The 10,129-nt window shown below is 33.8% G+C and overlaps 1 protein-coding gene across 1 annotated transcript in view; it reads right to left on the reverse strand.

Moving 5' to 3' along the window:
* The window catches only part of LOC142219736 (parkin coregulated gene protein homolog), a 49,071-nt gene extending 43,464 nt beyond the window's left edge, over window positions 1-5,607 (reverse strand). The window contains exon 1 of the mRNA XM_075288595.1: window positions 5,537-5,607. The gene's annotated coding sequence lies outside the window, so the exon portion shown is untranslated. The remainder of the gene's footprint in view (window positions 1-5,536) is intronic.
* Between the last annotated feature and the right edge of the window lie 4,522 nt (window positions 5,608-10,129).

The raw sequence follows: 10,129 nt of genomic DNA on the forward strand, positions 1-10,129 counted from the left end.
TGCTTGACATTTTCTGGGACGTTTACAAAAGATACGCTTTTCGACATTTGGTCGGGGAGGATGGTTAGGTTAGGTTAGGTTATGTGGCAGCCCGATGTATCAGGCTCACTTAGACTATTCAGTCCATTGTGATACCACAGTGGTGAACTTCTCTCTTATCACTGAGTGCTGCCCGATTCCATGTTAAGCTCAATGACAAGGGACCTCCTTTTTATAGCCGAGTCCGAACGGCGTTCCACATTCCAGTGAAACCACTTAGAGAAGCTTTGAAACCCTCAGAAATGTCACCAGCATTACTGAGGTGGGATAATCCACCGCTGAAAAACTTTTTGGTGTTCGGTCGTAGCAGGAATCGAACCCACGACTTTGTGTATGCAAGGCGGGCATGCTAACCATTGCACCAGGAGGTCCTCCTCTAAAACTACAAAAAAAATTTAAGTTTTCTTGAAATTTACAAAAGCAGTGGGGGAAGGTTATGAACGAAGAGGCAACCTTCCTTGCCCCACACTTGAAGGAAAGTTTCAAGAATTTTCAGGGAAGGTTAGGGGTGTCGATATTGTATCGGGGAAAGTGACGTCCCTTTAAAACAATATAGCAAAATTTAAACATCTCCGATCTACTTGAAATTTACAGGGACGTGGCAGGAGGTGATTAAATTTATACATAATTTTTAAATTAGTATATGATTTTTCGATATCTGGTTGGGGAAGGGGAAAATTGAAATAAACTTTATCCATTTACTTCGATAGAATTTATAGGGACCATTGAGTAGTTGCGAAATTAATATAGGGTACGTGATAGTCCGATATCAGGTCAGAGTGGAGCGAAGGTGGGGAGAGGGTTCCCTTTTGTCCGTTTTTTTTTTCATAAATTGAAAGTAGAGGGTTGTCCGTAAATGGGAACTCGGTACATAATTTTATGATTTTTGTACAGGCTTCTGCCAGACTTCTTTTTAGTCTTCATTTTAGTAAAGAGAGGGTTCCCTTTTGTCCGTTTTTTTTTTCTTAAGTTGAAAGTAGAGGGTTGTCCGTAAATGGGAACTCGGTACATAATTTTATGATTTTTGCACAGGCTTCTGCCAGACTTCTTTTTAGTAAAGAACTTAAATTTACATGAAATTGGCAGCCAACGTAGAGGGTGCATCATTTTCCAACATTTTAGCAAATGTTAATGTGGTAAATTTTTTTACTACTTTTGCTTTTTCCGATTTATTGGATGGGAAACAGTAATTCTTTGTATGTTATTATAATATAGTGCTTAATTTTCAGATATGTTGAGGAGAAGGATACCTTTCCTTGACAAACCCCACTTAAAGTTCACAAGAAATATAGAAGATTGTCCAACTACTTGAATACAGAACATTATTAAAAAAATTTGGAGGAAAGGGTACACCCTCTCCCGCCGTATTTGTACCTATAAACGAAAAATCAAGTAGTCCGATTTGTTTAAAAGAATTGAAATCTTTTCGAATTTGTTTTCAGCACGAAGGATATAGTTGACTAAGTTAATGCAAAATGTTCCTCCAAATACGCTTCGGAAGGCGCAGCGAAGCGGGCCGGGTTACGCTAGTAGCAAATAAAATATGTACAATATTTGTTATTTTAAATTAGTGAGAAAATTTTTCTTTTTTGAAAATAAATCTATCAATGTCATGATGGTGTATAAAGGAAGAAAACACCAGCAGAATAACAACCCTTTCATTTGTCTTCATTTTGGAATCTTCAAATATCAGGTAATATTCAGTGACGCTAACCTTTTGTAACAAAAATGTTTTATCATTTTTTATATTTTTAGGTATTGAAAATGTAAAAGGAGGACAAAATCGTTAGGAAGCAACTTATTAAAAGTGAAAAGTACAAGAAGAAGATGAAAAAGTGCGTTTTACAGTTGATAATATCACATGGAAATTGGAAATAGTGGAATAATAAACTAATATTTCAAGGACAGTCGATGCTGTTGATTCTTAATAAATATATTCAATATATTAATAAAACATGTCTTTTATTGAAGATAAAATTGCTTATATAAATAAATAAAATTTTATTTAAAAACGAAGGCAAGCAGTTCTAATTATGAAGTAAAAGTTTTACCACAAATATGTAAGATTTGTCCAAATGAATGAAAAAATTTCAATAAAATCATTCCATATATGAATTCAAATCAGTTAAATTTATTCATTCTGTAGTACAGTGGTACATAAATATAGGAAAATGTTAACTAATATATGGAATGCATTATACCTAATTTCTACGAAAATCACATCGTTCAAACAAATAAAAATGTCTTTGGCACTATACGAAGTTCAACTTTCTTCACAATGAGTTCATTTTAACTTAAAGAAGTGGTCACTTTTTTCTGGGTGTAGGAATTATTTCCAAAATAAGAACCATTTCCTTAAATCAGAAAGGGTATTCTTTGAGATAATGATTTGAGAAAAATTTCCCTACGATGTTCTTTGTTCTTGTTTCCCTCCTGTCGTTTTATCACAAACCAATTCTTAAAATCCTTCACCCAGAAAAAAGTGTCTTCGAAACTAAAGGAAAAAATGTTCATCAATTTAGTTTAGCCATTTTATTTCCATTCAGTTAAATTTTTGTGTGAAATAATAAAATTTACTTGTTTCAGTAAAAAAATCCTAAACTGAAATCAGTTAGGAATAGTTCATTAACTAGAATAAAGCATGGTATTTTACTAATACTGTTTTCTTCGCTGGGTATAAGAATTTACTACTGGAAAAGAAAATTTTATTCACTGAGAACAAAGCATTCGTAAAAATAAACAAAAAACGAACTAAAACCAAGTTTCCTCAAATTTAGTAAGATTTCTTATAAAATGATAATTCTGACTTCCTTTATTATAGAAAGCTTATCATACATACGAATAACACTTGGCATAGAAAAATATTTTAGTTCACACTTGTTAGAATATAGGAAAATTTCCTACATTTCTTTTATCTACCTGTAATCGACACCTGTCATCGATGTAATCGATGTGTTTGCGCGTGGGTTGCTTTTTTAGTTGGAATCGCGTTGTTATGGTATACGGAGAGATTGTTAAAAAATAATATAGTAAAATAATATTATAAAACAAATAAAATATATAAAATATTTGTTATTTTAAATTAGTGAGAAAAATATTCGTTTTTTTTTATAAAAAAGAAACCACCAGCAGAATAACAACCCCTTCATTCGACTTCATTTTGGAATCTTCAATTATCAGGTAATATTCAGTGACGCTAACCTTTTGTGAAAAAAAGGGTTTTGGATTTTTTGTTTATATTTGTAGGTATTGAAATTGTAAAAGGTGGACAAAATTGCTAGGCAGCTAACTATTCAAAGTGAAAAGTACTAGAAGAAGAAAAAAATGTGTTTTAATATTTCAAGGCCAGTCGATGCTGTTGATTCTATATAAATGTATTTAATATATTAATAAAATATGTCTTTTATTGAAGAAAAAATTGCTTATATAAATACATAAAATTGTATTTAAAAGCGAAGGTAAGCAGATTTAAATTTGAAGTAAAAGGTTTACCACAAATATGTAAGATTGTCCAAATGAATGAAAAAAGTTCAATAAAATCATTCCATATATGAATTCAATTCAGTTCAATTTTTTCATTCTGTAGTATAGTGGTACATAAATATAGAAAAATGTTAACTAATATATGGAATGCATTCTACCTAATTTCTACGAAAATCACATCATTCAAACAAATAAAAATGTCTTTGGCGCTATACGAAGTTCAACTTTCTTCACAATGAGTTCATTTTAACTTAAGGAAGGGATCACTTTTTTCTGGGTGTAGGAGTTATTTCCAAAATAAGAACCATTTCCTTAAATCAGAAAGGGTATTCTTTGAGATAATGATTTGAGAAAAATCGTAAAACTAGGAAAAAAACACGACTAATGTACGCGTTAGAATTGTTGTTGTATCCTGGAAACCAGTTTCTGTTAATCGTCATATGTTGTAGTTGACTGTAGAAACAATAAGCATTGTTCGACTGTTCACCACTTAGGTGAATTCTAACAAATTAGCTTTCTAAAAATAAATTTCGTGTTGTTGCATTACTATGTAACAAAACGAAATAAAAATAAGATTAAGGGACTTGTAAGTTATATGAAAAGATGATGTACAGTGGGAGAAAAGATGATTCAATTTGTAAGAGGAAATTTCCCAAATGTTTTCTCCATAAGGAGTTAGCATAAAGGGCCCAAAATTGAGTTATCTCTCCCAGCCAGATCTATACTAAAGGCTGTGGAAAGGTTCATTCGCCCGAACCGAAACATGTACAGTCCAGGCGTGTATAGATTGGTATCTGGCGTTTTCTTTTCAATGGCTCTATTAACCATGTTCCTTAATCTATATCTGTCCATAAAGCTCGAAAAATAATTGTATAATTAGATATAATGCATTTGGACGTCAATTGCCTGTTTCGTTATCAGGCTAACATGAAATATAATGAAAAATTTCCCTACGATGTTCTTTGTTCTTTTTTCCCTCCTGTCGTTTTATCTCAAACCAATTCTTAAAATCCTTCTAAGGATGTCTTCACACTGGGAAATTTCTACCAAAACGAATGTCAAGCATTTTCCCATGATCACTTTCGAATTAAATAGTTTTCGGCATATAGTTCTTGTATTATGATATATACACAATACAGTCGACTCCGCTTTACTGAAACGTTAAAAATGCAGCCATTTAATTTCAGTTATCCGAAGTTTTTGCTAAAGCGGACTACGGATAACTGAAAAAATCTTCCAGTAATGCGAACTTCGGATAACTGAAAAAGTTTCAGTAAAGCGGACTCCGTATAACTGGAAAAAAATCCACTCAATTTCAGTTAACCGAACTTATGACCAATGCTATGTACATAAAATAATAAAAACAAGGTGTTTGATTCCGTGTGTGTGCCATCTACAATTTTACCTTTCAGTTGATTTTATTTACAGAGTGATTTAAACTGTTTTGAAAGTGCCATCTTCACTTGAAATAAAGCGTTCTCAATACGGAGAAGAAAATGTACTCTCTCTCAATAGCGAGAATGTGGCATTTTCAGTAAAGCGAAGTCATACTAATGTGACGAAACTCATTTGAACACAAAAAACTTTTCAGTAATCCGATTTTTTCAGTTAAGCGGAGTTTCACTAAAGCGGAGTAATTTAAATGAAATGGACAGAAAAAACAACTGGGGAATGCGATCGATTTCAGTTATCCGAGGTTTTTCAGTAAAGCGCATTGCGCTAAAGCGGAGTCGACTGTATGAGCTAATCGTCTTTATTGGTTCGAATATGGCGACGATTTTCTTTGCCACAGAACATAGTGGCCCAAAACAAATAGGTGACACTTTCAATTATAACAAAAATCAATTATATATTTATGCTCAATAACAAAAATCACTTTAATGAGAAATTTCCATATCGTTTGAGCTGAAAATTGCATCAGCTTCGATGACAAAGCTAAAATAAATAGTCGCTCACGAAAAAAAAAAACAAATAATTTATTTTTGATGAATATCAAATATTTATGTGTACTCACATTCTCCCCCAATTCACACAGATGAATTTGTTCCAATGCTATGGGCAATGTTTAATTACGACCGACTGCCAGTCACATCAAATGAAGAGAAAAAACTGAATTCAATTTTCACTTTAGTGTTGCGATTTTGCATTGCATACAAATTAAATGTACACACATACACACACACGCAAACTAACACATCCAAACTGAAATACTCCACACGCAAATATAAATCAACAATTGCACACACATATGCAATAATGTGACTTGTACACAATATTAAACATATGTTTAACGATGCGTGAAATATACTTTTTTGCTGGTATTGAGATGCACTTTTGACATTCAATACAAAAAATATATAAGGATGGAAAAATGCCAACCCTATTGAATTATACTAACACCAATGTTGATTGAAATCTAAAAGCTTACAAAAAAGATGGTGTTAATTTTTTCAGAAATCAATTCGTCCATAATGGGAATATGAAAAGAGTATGGGTATTTCCATACTATTTGCTCTGCAGTTGGGGGATGGATTTCTATGAGAGGTGTGAGATAATTGTACTCCAAAATACTCTTTTTTGAATTACCTACCAATTTCAATAGCAAATACTTTATATGAGAAAAAATAGGCAAAAATACGATGAACTTTGTATCAATCTATTAAAGTCGAACGTCTATGAAATAAGAACACAATTCTTAAAATGAAAATTAAATGAGATAGTGAATATTAATTTTAAATGAAATGAAAAAAAAAAACAAATATATCCTTAAATCTAATTTGAATCATAGGATAATTGTTTTTTTTTTGTTTTTGTTTTTTTTTTAACTTGTCTACATTGAATTATTTAGATATAATTTGGATGTTAAAATGACATTTATTGGTCCGTGAATAAAGGGTGATACGGTCAAAATTTGGCCAAGGGAAAACGCGTGTAAATCGGTGAAATCGTTTATTTAAAAAATCAAATTAAATTTCTTTTTCAAGTTCAATTAGTATAAAATTCAGGAAAAATATTCAGTTAGGCTTTCGCTTTTCCAAATCCGAATTGCCGGGCCTCACGCTTGACAACTGCCATCAGATTTTGTACAGCCACCTTGTCCACCTTCTTCGCCGCAGAAAGCCAGTTTGCCTTGAACTGCTGCTCGTCCTTAGCAGTTTTTTTTTTTGTATTCTTTAGGTTCCGCTTGACAATAACCCAGTATTTCTCAATTGGGCGGAGCTCTGGCGTGTTGGGAGGGTTCTTGTCCTTGGGAACCACCTGCACGTTGTTGGTGGCGTACTACTCCATGGCCTTTTTACCGTAATGGCAAGATGCCAAATCCGGCCAAAACAGTACGGAACAACCGTGTTTCTTCAGGAAAGGCAGCAGACGTTTATTCAAACACTCTTTCACGTAAATTTCTTGGTTGACAGTCCCGGAAGCTATGAAAATGCTGATTTTCAAGCCACAGATACATATGGCTTGCCAAACCAGATATTTCTTTGCGAACTTTGACAGTTTTATGTGCTTGAAAATATCTGCTACCTTTCCCCTTCCTTTTGCCGTATAAAACTCCTCTCCCGGAAGCTGCTTGTAGTCGGCTTTGACGTAGGTTTCGTCGTCCATTACCACACAGTCAAACTTCGTCAGCATCGTCGTGTACAGCCTCCGGGATCGCGCTTTGGCCGTCGTATTTTGTTTATCATCGCGATTTGGAGTCACTACCTTCTCGTAAGTCGATAGTCCGGCTCGTTTTTGGCTTGATGCACGGTTGTAGACGATACACCCAGCTTATTTGCGGCATCTCGGAGAGAGAGGTTAGGGTTTCGCTTGAAACTACCGGCAACTCTCTTTGTCATCTCAGCGGCTTCCGGTTTTCGATTTCCCCCCGATCCAGACTTCCTAGCTGTCGACAAACGTTCCCCAAACACTTTAATTACATTTGTAACGGTTGATTTGGCAACTTTTAGCGATTTTGCCAGCTTTGCGTGCGAGTAACTCGGATGTTCGCGATGCGCGAGCAAAATTTTGATACGCTGCTCTTCTTCATTGGACGGCATTTAGACAACTGAAGAGTAAATTCCAAAATCAAAATAGGAGCAACATTCTACACACACACCTTCAAAATGAGGGGTGTTCAGGTTTTTTAAATGAAAAATTGAAAGAAATACGTCAAGTTTATATTGACCAAATTTTGACGGTATCACCCTTTAGTTATATATAGCCGATCCCCAAAAATAATCTACCAAAATTTTATTTCTATAGAAAATTTTGTCAAGATTTTATTTCTATAGAACATTTCGTCAAAATTTTATTTCTATAGAAAATTGTATTTCTATAGAAAATTTTGTCAAAATCTTATTGCTATAGAAAATTTTTTCAAAATTTTATTTCTATAGAAAATTTTTTATTCGGCTTTTTTTTTTGTTTAATTATAACCCGTGTGGACTAACTTACAATTGAAAAGACGGTGTTAAGAAGTTTTAAGATACCATGCTGAAATTTAAAGTCTAGAGGTATTTAAGGACCATAAAGAAGTGTGCCGAAAATGGTGAGTATCGGTCCATATAAACCGACCTCCCGAGTCATGTTCTTATAGGAACCGTAGTTTTTATACAATTTTTCTGAAATTGAAAATCTAGGGGTATTTTAGGGTGAAAAATGGTGAGTGTCGGTCCATGTTTTGATATAGCCCCCATATAAACCGACCTCCCGATTTGGGGTCTTGGGCTTATAGAAACCTTAGTTTTTATACAATTTGTGGGAAATTGAAAATATAGTTGTATTTTAGGGCCATAAAGATGTGTGCCGAAAATGGTGAGTATCGGTCCATGTTTTGATATAGTTCCCATACACAGAAAAAAAATTCACGAAAAATGTTCCAATTAAAATTTTAATTGAGATCTAAAAAATATTCAATTAAAAATTTAATTGCATCAACAAATTTTTTAATTGAAACAAAAATCAATTACAAAAATTAATAGTATCAATTAATTTTTAAATGGGATCAATTAATTTTTTAATTGACCTTCAATTAATTTTTTAATTGATACTATCATTTTTGTGATTGAAGACATTTCAATTAAAAAATTAATTAGATCAATTAATTTCGTGAATGAATCAGATTTTTTTTTGTGTGTATAGACCGATCTCCCGATTTTAGTTTAGACCGATCTCCCGATTTTAGTTCTTGGGTTTCTAGAAACCGTAGTTTTTATCCAATTTGCCTGAAATTGGAAATCTAGAAGTAGTTTAGGACCACAAATAGGTGTGCCGAATATAAAAAATTTTAGTATATAGTCTCTAACAACCATGCAAAAATTGGTCCACATCGGTCCATAATTATATATAGCCCCCATATAAACCGATCCCCAGATTTCACCTCGGTTGAAATTTGGTACGTGGTGTTAATATATGGCCTCAAACACCCATGCAAAAATTGGTCGAAATCTGTCCATTATTATATAAAGCCCCCATATAAACCGATCCCCAGATTTGACCTCCGGAGACCCTTGGAAGAAAAAAATTCATCCGATTCGGTTGAAATTTGGTACGTGATGTTAGTATATGGTATCAAACTATCATTCAGGAATTGGTTCATATCAGTCCATAATTATATAAAGCCCCCATATAAACCGATCCCGAGATTTGGTTTTGGAACCTCTTGGAGAAGCAAAATTCATCCGATCTGGTTGAAATTTGGTACGTGGTGTTAGTATATGATATTTAACAACCATGGCAAAAGTGGTCCGTATCAGTCCATAATCATGTATAGCCCCCCATATAAACCGATCCCGAGATTTGGTTTTGGAGACACTTGGAGGAGCAAATTTCATCCGATTCAGTTGAAATTTGGTACATTGTGCTAGTATATGTTATGGCCGTTAACAACCATGCCTAACTAGGTCCATATCGGTCTATAGTTATATATAGCCCTCAGATAAATAGATCCACAATCACACAAAACTTGGTCCATATCAAGTTAATAATTGTATGTAGCCCACATATAAGCGACCCCCATATTTCAATTCTGCCTCTCTACACCCAGAGAAGGAATATGATCACCTCAACCATGTTTCAAGAGCAAAATGTTATTTTTGAATGGTGACCATGTAACATGTTTGTCGCAACCATGTTATTTTCTCGGAGATTATGTGTCTGATTTCGGCAAGCATATTATTTTTGGCGAGAAAAGAACATTTTTGCCACAAACATGTTACATGGTCACCATCCAAAAATAACATTTTGCTCTTTAAACATGGTTGAGGTGATCATATTCCTTCTCTGCGTGTACGTACCGTGCAAAAGTCCATATCGATTCGTAATTATTTGTAGACTTACCTATACATACCTTTTTTTTCTAATATATACCACGTATGGACTAACTCACAATTTAGAAAACGATGTTGAGAAGTTTTAAGATACCACAACCCAAGCAATTCGATTGTGGATGACAATCTTTCGTAGAAGTTTCTACGCAATCCATGGTGGAGGGTACATAAGATTCGGCCTGGCCGAACTTACGGCCGTATATATTTGTTATTCCTAATTAATTCTGTGATTGTCGTAATTGAAGTAATTTCTGTTCGTGATTGAATCAGAAAAAATTGTGTTCGTGCTAGAGTTG

The sequence above is a fragment of the Haematobia irritans genome, chromosome 1, assembly GCF_050003625.1.
Source record: "Haematobia irritans isolate KBUSLIRL chromosome 1, ASM5000362v1, whole genome shotgun sequence".
Taxonomy (NCBI): Eukaryota; Metazoa; Arthropoda; class Insecta; order Diptera; family Muscidae; genus Haematobia; species Haematobia irritans.